The sequence below is a fragment of the Phyllobates terribilis genome, unplaced genomic scaffold, assembly GCF_046119375.1.
Source record: "Phyllobates terribilis strain yellow unplaced genomic scaffold, ASM4611937v1 Scaffold_1__5_contigs__length_1240528914, whole genome shotgun sequence".
NCBI lineage: Eukaryota > Metazoa > Chordata > Amphibia > Anura > Dendrobatidae > Phyllobates > Phyllobates terribilis.
The window spans coordinates 1,031,991,970-1,032,005,144 of record NW_027362761.1 but is presented as its reverse complement, the minus strand read 5'-3'; positions in this window follow the sequence as shown (position 1 = coordinate 1,032,005,144).

Here is a 13,175-nt window from a genome sequence, read left to right as displayed (position 1 = left end):
AGGCGCCACAGGCAAAAGGATCCCAGGGGGATACGGACTGAGTGGAGTCACCACCTGTATTCTTTACTCTGGCCTAGTCAGAGGGATTCCTGCTGCAAGAGGGGTGACCGGCCCCCGATATCTGACTTTGTTACTTCACGTCTCAGTCAGAAAAGCCCAGAGGCTTAGTGGATCCCAGGGGGATACGGACGGAGCGGAGTCGCCACCTGTATCTCTCACACTGCGTTTATCCAGTGGGACCCGGCCTTACACCCCGTTCGAACCACACACAGTCAGGAGAAGACTTAGTGGGAGAACTTATCAAGGAGAGGAACACACACCAGAGGGTTCTCGACAGGTGCTCCTGATCTACCTGGGAAGTGCTGGACCCCCTTCCCAGTGGCCGCAGTATGCCGTGTGTAGCAGAGAGAAGCTTTGCGGCTGAAAGTTCATCTGAAAGATAGTAAAGACCCGGATGACTTCACACACCGCCTCAGCCTGCTATTTCCTGCGCGGCACTGCACCCACCATTCCTTCTCACACTGTCCTGAGGCCGGCTCCGCCTGTGTGGAGCCGTCCCATCTTAGCTGCCCATAACACCAGCCTCAGTGGACTGTAGCAGCGCTGGTGTCCATCACCGGAAACCACAGGTGGCGTAGTCGAAATACCACTCATCCTTGAAAGCCCAATATTTTTATGTGACAGCCCTGGGCACGGAACGGGTCCAGGCCACGACTGCATCCCCGCGACACCTACACCGACCCGGCTCCGATTAACCCCGCAGCTCAGGGAGGGCGTCACACAAAGAATGGAGAGGTCTGTAATTTAAATCATAGGTACACTTCAACTGTGAGAGACAGAATCTAAAAAAAATCCAGAAAATCACACTGCATGATTTTTAAATATTTAAATTTCATTTTATTGCATGAAATAAGTATTTGATACAATAGAAAAACAAGAACTTAATATTTGGTACAGAAACCTTTATTTGCAATTACAGAGGTCAGAAGTTTCCTGTAGTTCTTGACCACGTTTGCACACAATGCAGCAGGGATTTTGGCCCAATCCTCCATACAGATCTTCTCCAGATCTTTCAGGTTTCGGGGCTGTCGCTGGGCAACATTGAGTTTCCGCTCTCTCCAAAGAGGGAGCAGGCAGTCACCTCCAATTTAGGTAATTTTCTATTCCTATATTTATTCTGACTCTAACTTGTACCATGCTACAATAGGCTTATTAAGATTGCCAGTACCAATTTGTCCATGTCCAGACTTAGTACTCACCTATGATGTTTATTCTGTTTTCCATGGACTTTATCATTATATAATATCCTACATACTAAGGTTTTTGTGCATTGTAATACATATTATCTTTTGGAGTGTGATGCTATTTTACTAATTGGCTCAACTGTGTGTCTTATATATTTTTTAATGAATTCTGAATAAAGATTTATCTCTTTTACAGTCTTCTCTATTATGGTTGTAATTGCACATCTTCCTTATATGATCCCTTCAATATTCTGGTGCGTACCTTATACACTAAAGTCCACTGTTTCCCACCTTTTGGTGAAAAATCATCCTTTTGTTAAGGCCAAATATTTCACATTTGACCATATAATAGAAAATTAGGTGGACACTACTCCCAAAAACAGTATAAACACATTCAGATAGAAAATGGTATTTGTACGTGTGGTGCACAATACCTGAGAAAGTTCAAATGTACGACATCAAAAAGTAGATTACCTACAATTACCAATTGTTGATTTACTGACTCTTTATGTACTTATGCAAATTTGCCTACATTTGATTGATTAGCTTTAACTTACATAGAGCATTATAGTATGTAAAAGATTATGTTAAAAACGCATTGCATACGGATGCTAGGCGAGAAAATAGTTGCATTGCACTCGCATGACAAAAGGCAAACCATAAGGATTCCACTCATCCCACTTTTCTGGCTGAGAATTGTAATGATTTTTTTATACTCTAGTGTGAGCGAACCCTAATTCTGTATATATACACTGCACAATACCACGGTCCCACTATCAGTATTTGGTCAGTATTTTTCCTCAGCATTTGTAACCCAAAACCAGGAGTGGAACAATCAGAGGAATAGTATAATAGAAACACCTCACCACTTCTGTATTTATCACCCACTCCTGGTTTCGGCTTACAAATACTGAGAAAAAATACTGACCAAACACTGATTACTGGGGCCGTAGCCTACTTCTCGGTATCTGTATTAGGGTACGATCACACTAGCACATAAAAAAAAAATCAGTCCCATTTTCATCCAGGAGAGTGGGATGACTTTTTTCTCACTTGTCATCCGTGTGCTACCTGTATGGAATCCGTTTTTTTTACTCAGCAGCTATTAATCTCTTACAGGAACATTTACAGTTTCCCATCTAAAAGAATTGCAATGTATCTGTAATGTAGCCATGTTGATGGCATCCAACTTTTCTTCTCATCAGATTTTTCATGCCAAATACAGCTGAAAAAAAGTAAGCAGATCTGCAGTGACTTATTGGATAACAATGGTCCGAGTGCAATACCTTTTTTTCTCGCATTGCACTTGTCTGATTTATACAGTGTGAACTAGCCATTATTCTGTATACAGTATATGTACTGCACAGTACCACGCCTCCTGTCCTGTATACCAGATGTAAGGCTATGGTCACGTTATCAGTATTTGGTCAGCATTTTAGCATCAGTATTTGTAAGCCAAAACCAGGTTTTGGCTTACAGATACTGAGATAAAATACTGACCAAATACTGAACGTGTGAACGTGGTCTAATTCTCAGTATCTGTATTATTATTCTCTATATATACGCTGTACAGTATCACTTCTGTCCTGTTGTCAGAGAGGCGGCATTGGACTTCGGGCAGGTCATTATTCATTTATTATTTTCTATATTTCTATGGGCAAATAAAAAAAAATCTTGAAAAACCTGTTTAAATGGCTTATCCCAAATTTGGAGTTATTTCCTATCCAGGGAATAGGGGATAACTTTCCAATTGCTGAGTATCCGACCACTGGGACTAGCCACGATCCCAAGAACGTGGTCGATCATACGCACTGCTGCACTATTCACATGCGGCTCTTCAAATAACTCCTTAAAGAGACGATTGAGGGGCATGGCCAAGTAGGGCAAAATTCACTGATGTTTTAGTAGGTGGGCTACTCGCCCGAGCATCACTGTGCTCACTGTGCTCACCAGTCGGTGAGTATTTCCAGGTTGTTCGGGCGGGAGCTTGGGTCACCGCCCTGCATGTTTGGCGATCTTTAGAGAGCCAATGAACATGCAGGGATTACTTGCCACGCACTGTAATGCCGTAGCCATGTTGGTTGTGGGCATTACAGTGATTGGCTGGTCACATAGCGCCATCGGGTCTATATAAGACTTGATGCCCCTAGGCTCGTCACAGTCTAACAGTGAAACAGGCAGAGTAGGGAGAGCTGCTGCTAAGTCAGGGAGAGATTTGCTTGTGTACAGTTACTATAGGTATTCCACAGCATATATATATATATATATATATATATATATATATATATATATATATATATATATACATCTGAACTAACAGTCCTTCTGAGGACAATTCAGCTGCATATATTCAGTGGTGATAGTAGGAGAGAGGCAGGCAGGGTATATGGCAGTGTATACAGCACAAGAGGGTCCATTGCACGTTTTGTCTGCTCCTGCTGTTACAGATATCCGTAGACATAGCCCCAGGCATCAGGGGCCAGGGTTAATTTTTTTTTATCTTAATCCTGATGATTTGCTTAAAAATTCAGAGTACACCATTTTAGTGCTCCATTTGCTTGTTAGCACTGCAGAACACAGCCAGATTTTTTCCATCATCAGACGTGATCTCATATCACAGCTATAAAAAAATATATGTGGAAAATATTGTCCTTCATTTAGAGTTTTGTATCAGTGACGCTATTACCACGTGGTCGCTATGAAGAATAGTAAACTACAGGGCCACTGTTTAAAACCGTGGGTGTCCATCAGACATATCACATATAACTGCAGTACAAATCCAGCCATCTGTAGTGAATGTGGAAAATATTGTCCTCCATTTAAAGTTTGTAGCAGTGTGTCAGTGAAGCTATTCACATGAGGTCGCTGCCAAGAATAGTAAACTACAGGGCCGCTATTTAAAATCGTGGGTGTCCATCAGACGATTCACATACAACTGAAGTTCAAATGCAGCTATTTGTAGCGAACATGGAAAATATTGTCCTCCATTTAAAATAGGCAAGGTGCGTGGCAAGGGACGGGGAAGTGGATGTGATGGTGATGGTGCATGCAGAGGCCGAGGCTCTTGTCGCTTGACCTTCCTGTCCCAATTGCTAGGGGACCGCAGCACACCACTATTGAACTCAAAGCAGTGTCAAAAGGTTGTTGGATGGATAGCAGATAATGCTTCCAGTCACTCGGCCACCACCACCTCCACCTTGTCTTCCACACGGTCAAGTCTCAGTAGCCATGAGTCTGGACCGCATATTCCTCACCCTGATCCTCCTTTCTCCCACCATGCCGAGTGCCCGAAAACAACTGATCCCACACTTGGACACTCCAAAGAGCTGTTCACTTTTCCATTTGTAGATTCGGGCCTCTCGCCTGGCCAGCTTCATGCGGGGCAAGAGGAGAATGTGTGTAGTGATGCCCAAATATTTGAGCAGTTACGGTCACATGAAGGCGACGGTAGGAAAGTGCAATTACTGTCACAAGAGGTGGATGATAATAATGAGACAATTGCTGGAAAGAGAGGAGGAGGACCATGGTGCAGAAGTGGAAGACGAGGTGGTGGACGATGAAGTCACTGACCCAACCTGGCAAGGTGACATGCAGAGCGAGGACAGCAGCACACAGGGGGAGGGAGGCGTAGCACCACAACAGGCAGGAACAAGCAGTGTGGTAGCCACAGACACAAGGCGTGCAACCGTTCCACGGAACATCAACACAACGGAAGTTGCCAGTACAGCTGCTAGGTCTTCCCGAGTCTGGTTGTTTTTTAACCCCTTAAAACCCGAGGGTGGTTTGCACGTTAATGACCAGGCCAATTTTTACAATTCTGACCACTGTCACTTTATGAGGTAATTACTCTGGAACGCTTCAACGGATCCCCCTGATTCTGAGATTGTTTTTTTCGTGACATATTGTACTTCATGATTGTGGTAAAATTTCTTCGATATCACTTGCGTTTATTTGTGAAAAAAATGAAAATTTGGCGAAAATTTTGAAAATTTTGCAATTTTCAAAATTTGAATTTTTATGCCCTTAAATCAGAGAGATATGTCACACAAAAGAGTTAATAAATAACATTTCCCACATGTCTACTTTACATCAGCACAATTTTGGAACCAAAATTTTTTTTTGTTAGGGAGCTATAAGGGTTAAAAGTTGACCAGCGATTTCTCATTTTTCCAACAAAATTTACAAAACCATTTTTTTAGGGACCACATCACATTTGAAGTCACTTTGAGAGGTCTTTATGACAGAAAATACCCAAAAGTGACACCATTCTAAAAACTTCACCCCTCAAGGTGCTCAAAACCACATTCAAGAACTTTATTAACCCTTCAGGTGCTTCACAGGAATTTTTTGAATGTGGAAGAAAAAAATGAACATTTAACTTTTTTCACAAAAATGTTACTTTAGACCCAATTTTTTTTATTTTCACAGGGGTAACAAGAAAAAATGGACCCCAAAATTTGTTGTGCAATTTCCCCTGGGCACGCAGATACCCAATATTTGTGGAAAAAACACTGTTTGGGTGCACGGCAGGGCTCGAAAGGGAAGGAGCGCCATTTGACTTTTTGATTGTAAAATTTGCATGAATAATTAGCGGACGCCATGTTGTGTTTGGAGAGCCCCTGTGTGCCCAAACATTGGAGCTCCCCCACAAGTGACCCCATTTTGGAAACTAGACCACCCAAGGCACCTATCTAGATGCATAGTGAGCACTTGGAACCCCCAGGTGCTTCACAAATTGATTCGTAAAAATGAAAAAGTGTTTTTTTTTTCACTTTTTCATTTTTACGAATCAATTTGTGAAGCACCTAGGGGTTCCAAGTGCTCACTATGCATCTAGATAGGTGCCTTGGGGGGTCTAGTTTCCAAAATGGGGTCACTTGTGGGGGAGCTCCAATGTTTGGGCACACAGGGACTCTCCAAATGCAACATGGTATCCGCTAACAAATTGAATGGAAAATCGGCTCAAATTGTTAGCAGACACCATGTTGCGTTTGGAGAGCCCCTGTGTGCCCAAACATTGGAGCACCCCCACAAGTGACCCCATTTTGGAAACTAGACCCCCCAAGGCACCTATCTAGATGCATAGTGAGCACTTGGAACCCCCAGGTGCTTCACAAATTGATTCATAAAAATGAAAAAGTGTTTTTTTTTTCATTTTTATGAATCAATTTGTGAAGCACCTGGGGTTCCAAGTGCTCACTATGCATCTAGATAGGTGCCTTGGGGGGTCTAGTTCCCAAAATGGGGTCACTTGTGGGGGAGCTCCAAAGTTTGGGCACACAGGGGCTCTCCAAACGCAACATGGTGTCCGCTAACAATTTGAGCCGACAATTTGTTAGCGGACACCATGTTGCATTTGAAGAGTCCCTGTGTGCCCAAACATTGGAGCTCCCCCACAAGTGACCCCATTTTGGAAACTAGACCCCCCAAGGCACCTATATAGATGCATAGTGAGCACTTGGAACCCCCAGGTGCTTCACAAATTGATTCGTAAAAATGTAAAAGTGAAAAAAAAAACACTTTTTCATTTTTATGAATCAATTTGTGAAGCACCTGGGGTTCCAAGTGCTCACTATGCATCTAGATAGGTGCCTTGGGGGGTCTAGTTTCCAAAATGGGGTCACTTGTGGGGGAGCTCCAATGTTTGGGCACACAGGGACTCTCCAAATGCAACATGGTATCCGCTAACAAATTGAATGGAAAATCGGCTCAAATTGTTAGCGGACACCATGTTGCGTTTGGAGAGCCCCTGTGTGCCCAAACATTGGAGCTCCCCCACAAGTGACCCCATTTTGGAAACTAGACCCCCCAAGGCACCTATCTAGATGCATAGTGAGCATTTGGAACCCCCAGGTGCTTCACAAATTGATTCGTAAAAATGAAAAAGTGAAAAAAAAAACACTTTTTCATTTTTATGAATCAATTTGTGAAGCACCTGGGGGTTCCAAGTGCTCACTATGCATCTAGATAGGTGCCTTGGGGGGGTCTAGTTTCCAAAATGGGGTCACTTGTGGGGGAGCTCCAATGTTTGGGCACACAGGGACTCTCCAAATGCAACATGATATCCGCTAACAAATTGTCGGCTAAAATTGTGGGGGAGCTCCAATGTTTGGGCACGCAGGGGCTCTCCAAACGCAACATGGCGTCCGCTAACAATTTGAGCCGATTTTCCATTCAATTTGTTAGCGGACACCATGTCGCGTTTGGCGAGCCCGTGATGTGCCTAAACAGTGGAGCTCCCCCACAAGTGACCCCATTTTGGAAACTATACCCCTCAAGGATTTTATTAAGGTGTATAGTGAACATTTTGAACCCAGAGGTACGACACAGAATTTGTTTACATTAGGTCATCATATTGAATAAGTTGTCATTAGTCTTGAGCGCAAGTGCTCGCTACTTGTGTTTGCATCGGGTACTCAGGTATGCACCATGTACAGCGTGTGCTCGAGTCCCTGCTCCGCATGTTTCACAGTTATTAGACACCCAAAAAAAACATGCGGGGATCACTCGTGCATGGCAGGCAATCCCCGTAAAGTTTTTTTGGCCGCGAAGCATATGGGGCAGAGACTCGAGCATGTCACTCAAATACCCACGATACTCAATGCATACCAGAGCACCTGATGCAAACTCAAGTAGCGAGCACTTGCGCTCAACACTAGTCGCCATATCGTCATCTCTTTTTCTTACTTTTGAAAAAAATCCCAACCCCATCACAACCCTAACCCCAACCCTAACCCCAACCCCAGCCCTAACCCTAGCACAACCCTAACCGTAGCACAACCCTAACCCTAGCACAACCCTAGCCCTAGCACAACCCTAACCCTAGCACAACCCTAACCCCAAACCCAGCCCTAACCCTAGCCCAATCCTAACCCAAGAGTTTATTTTTGACGCCGTTCCTTGTGCGGTATAAGTGATTAGACGACTTTATTCTTCGGGTCGGTGTGATTACAGCAATACCAGAATCATATGGGGTTTTTATGACTGACAGCTGTCACACACTAAAAGACGCATTTTTTGCAAAATCTAGTTTTTGCATCGCCATATTTTGAGAGCTATAATTTTTCCAGATTTTGGCAGACAGTCATGTGATGGCTCGTTTTTTGCGGGATGACTTGACGTTGTTATTGGTGCCATTTTCAGGCACGTGACATTTTTTGATCGCTTTCTATTCTGATTTTTGGGAGGCAGAATAAACAAAAAACAACAATTCAGGAATTGTTTTTTTTGTTTTTTTTTATTCTGTTCCGCGTGTGGTAAAATTGATAAGGCAGTTTTATTCTTTGGGTCAGTACGTTTACAGCGGTACCACATTTATATCGTTTTTCTATGTTTTGCAGTTTTACATAATAAAAGCAATTTTATAGAAAAAAATATTTTTTAGCATCGCTTTATTCTGAGAGCTATAACTTTTTTATTTTTCGGCTGATGGAGCTGTATGTCGGCTTGTTTTTTGCGGGACGAGATGACATTTTCAGCGGTACAATTTTTATTTATATTTGTCTTTTTGATCGCGTGTTATTACATTTTTTGTTTGGCGGTATGGTGATAAACCATTGTTTTTTGCTTCGTTTTTTTTTTTTTTTTTTACCGTGTTCACTGAAGGGGTTAACTAGTGGGACAGTTATATAGGTCAGGTCGTTCCGGACGCGGCGATACCAAATATGTGTACTTTTATTGTTTTTTTTTATAATAATATTTATTGATGGGTACATTATATTTTTATTTTTGGTGGATTATTTTTTTTATTTTTTTTAAATATTTTTGCAATTTTATTTTTTTTTCACTTTCTGGAAGTTTATATAGTTTATTACTTTGTCCCACTCTGGGACTTTCACTTTTTTTTCTCTGATCGCCTGCATGGCACAGGAATGCAGCACCATCCCTGTGCCATGCAGGCTGTCAGCGCTGGACAGGGAGAAGATTGTTTGGAGATGCACTGCGCATGTCCAAACAATCTTCCTGCTTTCTGGTGACCCGGATGTTGTCATGACGACATTGGGTCGTCATGGCAACACCCGGGAAGCCTTTGCAGACTGCGCTGGAAGCCGGAAGAGGAGGTGAGTATCGGCGATCACCTCCCCTTGCCCCCGCAATGCTGCGATCGACTTCGATCGACTTCGATCGCAGCATCGTGGGGGTTAATGTGCTGGGAGCGGTGCAGGACCGCTCCCTGCACATAGTATCGGGTGTCAGCTGACACCCGGCGGCGATCGCGCCCGCACAGCCTGTGTGCACGCGCGATCGCCATGACATACTAATACGGGTCTGGCTCTTAAGTCCCAGGGCACAGACGCGTATTAGTACGTCAGATGTTGTTAAGGGGTTAAAGACTCTGCAGATAACCCCAAAAAGGCCATTTGCACCATCTGCCAGGCCAGCATCAGCAGGGGTAGCAAAACTAGCAGCCTGACCACCACCAGCATGATCAGGCACATGAAAGCAAAGCACCAACTAAGTGGGCCGAATGACACAGTCCAGAAACAGTGTCTGCGGGTGACACCACTGCTTGTTCTGCTGTTGTGCGTGTACGCCAATCCCCTGTCCATGGTGTATGCGAAGATGTCTCCCGCCCTCCACCTTAAGTTGCACACTCTCAACGAGCAGCATCAGCAACCACGTCTACGTCCTTGTCCCAGCGCAGCATTCAGTTGTCCCCTACCCCAGTCCTTGGAACACAAGCGCAAATACGCAGTCAACGCCCCATAGGCCATACTAAACTCACATTTCAAAAATGCTTGCGCTCAAAATGTTGCCTTTTAGGCTCATGGAGACGGAATCTTTCTGCAACCTGATGGCGGCAGCCGTCCCTTGGTACTCGGTCCCCAGCTGCCTCTATTTCTCCCGGTGTGCCGTCCTCGCATTACACAAGCACATGTCCCACAACATTAGCCGTGCCCTCAACAACGCAGTTACTGGGAAAGTCCACCTAACCACGGACACGTGGACAAGTGCTTGTGGGCGGAGAAGGTACATCTCGCTGACGGCACACTGGGTAAATATAGTGGAAGCAGGGACCCAGTCGGACCTTGGGAAGGAACAAGTCCTCCAGACGCCGAGGATTGGGGCCCTGGGTCAATCAGGGTTGCCCCCATATTCTACAGCTCCTGCACCTCCTCTTCTTCAGCCTCCATTTCCGAAATTACCACATCAGTCACAAGCTGGAAGCACTACAGCACTGCCTCGGCCAAGCGGCAACAGGCTGTGCTGAAGCTAATATGCTTAGGTGACAAACTGCACATCGCTGAAGAGTTGTGGACAGCTCTGAAAGAGCATGCAGATCTGTGGCTGACACAGCTGAACCTACAGCCAGGCATTGTCGTGTGTGACAATGGCCGGAACCTGGTGGCGGCTCTGAAGTGAGGCGAGCTCAGTCAAGTACCATGCCTGGCCCATGTGCTTAATCTCGTGGTTCAGCGGTTTCTCAAAACCTACCCGGATCTGTTTGTCAAAGTACGCCTCGTGTGTGCCCCTTTTAGAAAGTCAGCTACAGCTTCCGCCGCTCTTGCCGTGCTTCAGCAATGTTTGCAGCTTCCAGCTCACCAACTGGTGTGCGATGTCCCACGCGTTGGAACTCAACATTGCAAATGTTGGGAATGATTTGTGAGCGGCAGAGGGCAGTTATTGACTACCAGCATCAACACGGCCATCGGTATTCAGGTCAGCCTCCACTCATAAGGCCTCAGGTGTGGGCTTGGATGTCAGACATATGTACCATCCTCCAAAACTTTGAGCACTCCACCAAGATGGTGAGCGTCGATGACACCATAATTAGCGTCACTATCCCACTTCTCTGTCTTCTGAAATGCTCGCTGCTCACAATTAAAGAGGAGGCATTGCAGGCGGAGCACGATGAGATGGAGCAAGGAACCATACAGGGTGATGATTCCATACAGTCTAGCGTCATCTCATCACAACATGGATTGGGTGACAATGAGGAAGAGGAGGAGGAGGAAGAACAGGAGCTAGTTTCCTGCGCAATAGACGGTACTACCCACACAACTATCATACCGTCTGTTCAGCGTGGATGGTCTAAGGAGAGGGAGGAGGAGGATGAGGAGGAGAGCATGGTCAGTCATCCACTTGGCGAGGACACAGAAGTCTTGCCTGTTAGCAGTCTGGCACACATGGCTGAGTATACTTTATGCTGCCTTTCCTGTGACCCTCGCGTTCTCCAAATTTTGGGTGACAGTCATTACTGGCTGGTGACACTTCTAGACCCACGCTACAAGGAGAACTTTATATCTCTTATTCCCGTAGCAGACAGGTCTGCTAAAATGGGGCAAAACCAGAAGGCCCTTGTTGCGGAATTATTAAAAATATTCCCATCTGAAAACGCTGGCGGCAGAGGTCACAGTTCGTTGGACAACCAGGGAGTACAGGCGAGAGAGACACAAATCCAATCCAGCAGAGGCAGGGGAACACTGTCAAAATTCTGGGATAGTTTTCTCAGACTCTCCCATCGGACAGGCCCTGATGCGCGGGGTAGTCTCACAAGGAGATAAAAGTTTTGGAAGATGCTAAGGGAGTACCTTGCCGACCGTACCAACATCCTCCGTGAGTCCTGTGTGCCTTATAATTATTGGGTATCCAAGCTGGACACATGGCATGAACTGGCTCTCTACGCCTTGGAGTTCATGGCCTGCACTGCCACTAGCAAATTGCCAGAGCAGGTTTTTAGTGCCGCAGGGGGAATTATAACCGATAGGCGCATCCGCCTGTCAACTGAACATGCTGACAGGCTGACTCTTATAAAAATGAACAAGGGCTTGGGCCAGACTTCTCAACACCACCGAATGATAGCAGCGTAACAAACTCAAATCCAGTGCCTTTTTTTTGGGAGGTTCTATTCCCCTGCACCTTTTCACAACCAGACATGGGTATATGCTTCCTGATTTTGTCTATTTGCTCTTGGCCTCCTTCTTCTCCTCATCCTCCACCACCATATCTACAATATCACCATATCTACGTCTCTTCCAAGGGACATTGGAGTGTGTCCAAATTTTTGGCAGCCCTTGCATTCACTGCATAAGCAATAACAGTATGGGAGACACGCTACTTTCTAATGGGAACATGTCGTTACTAGGCCCACCTCTATGTGTCTTACTCTTTAAATTAGTATTGGGGTTTTTCTCAAATTTAGGCTGCCGTTGTACTCACTGCATACCCTTATAACTGTATAGCAGAACTGCTCCTTTCTAATAAGAACATGTCGTTACTGAGGCCCACCTCGGTCTTTAAATTGGTATTGGGGTATTTCACAAATTTAGGCAGCCGTTGTACTCACTGAGTACAATATAACTATATAGCAGAACCACTCCTTTCTAATGGGAACATGTCATTACTGAGGCCCATCTCTATGTGTCTTTAAATTGGTAGTGGGGTATTTCACAAATTTAGGCAGCCCTTGCAGTCACTGCATGGGCATAACCACTATAGGAGACCCACTCCTTTATAATGTGAATTTTTTTTTTCACTAAGGCCATGCTCTATGTCTCTTCAAAGGGTTATTGGGATGCGTCCAAATATTTGGCAGCCCTTGCAGTCACTGCATATGCAATAACAGTATAGGAGACCCACTCGTTAATAATGGCAACAACAAAGCATAGCCGGCTGATGGCTCTCTAACAATAGTGAGAGCCGACTGCTGGCCCTATAAATATAGTAAGGACCGCCTGATGGCCCTATAAAAATAGGCTTTGACTTTCAGAATCCCTCATTCATAAATGAAACAGGATGTGTCTGATAATGTCTCACACACCACATGGCCAGATAAGGTAGTAAAATGTTAAAATTACCTTTACTGGTGAATGCATTTTTCACGGTTGAAAGCAATGCAAAAGTGAAAAAACGCATCAAAAAAGCTACGTGTGAACATAGCCCAAGGTGTGGAGGAGCATTTTTGTTTTTGGTTATTTATTTTGCCTTATA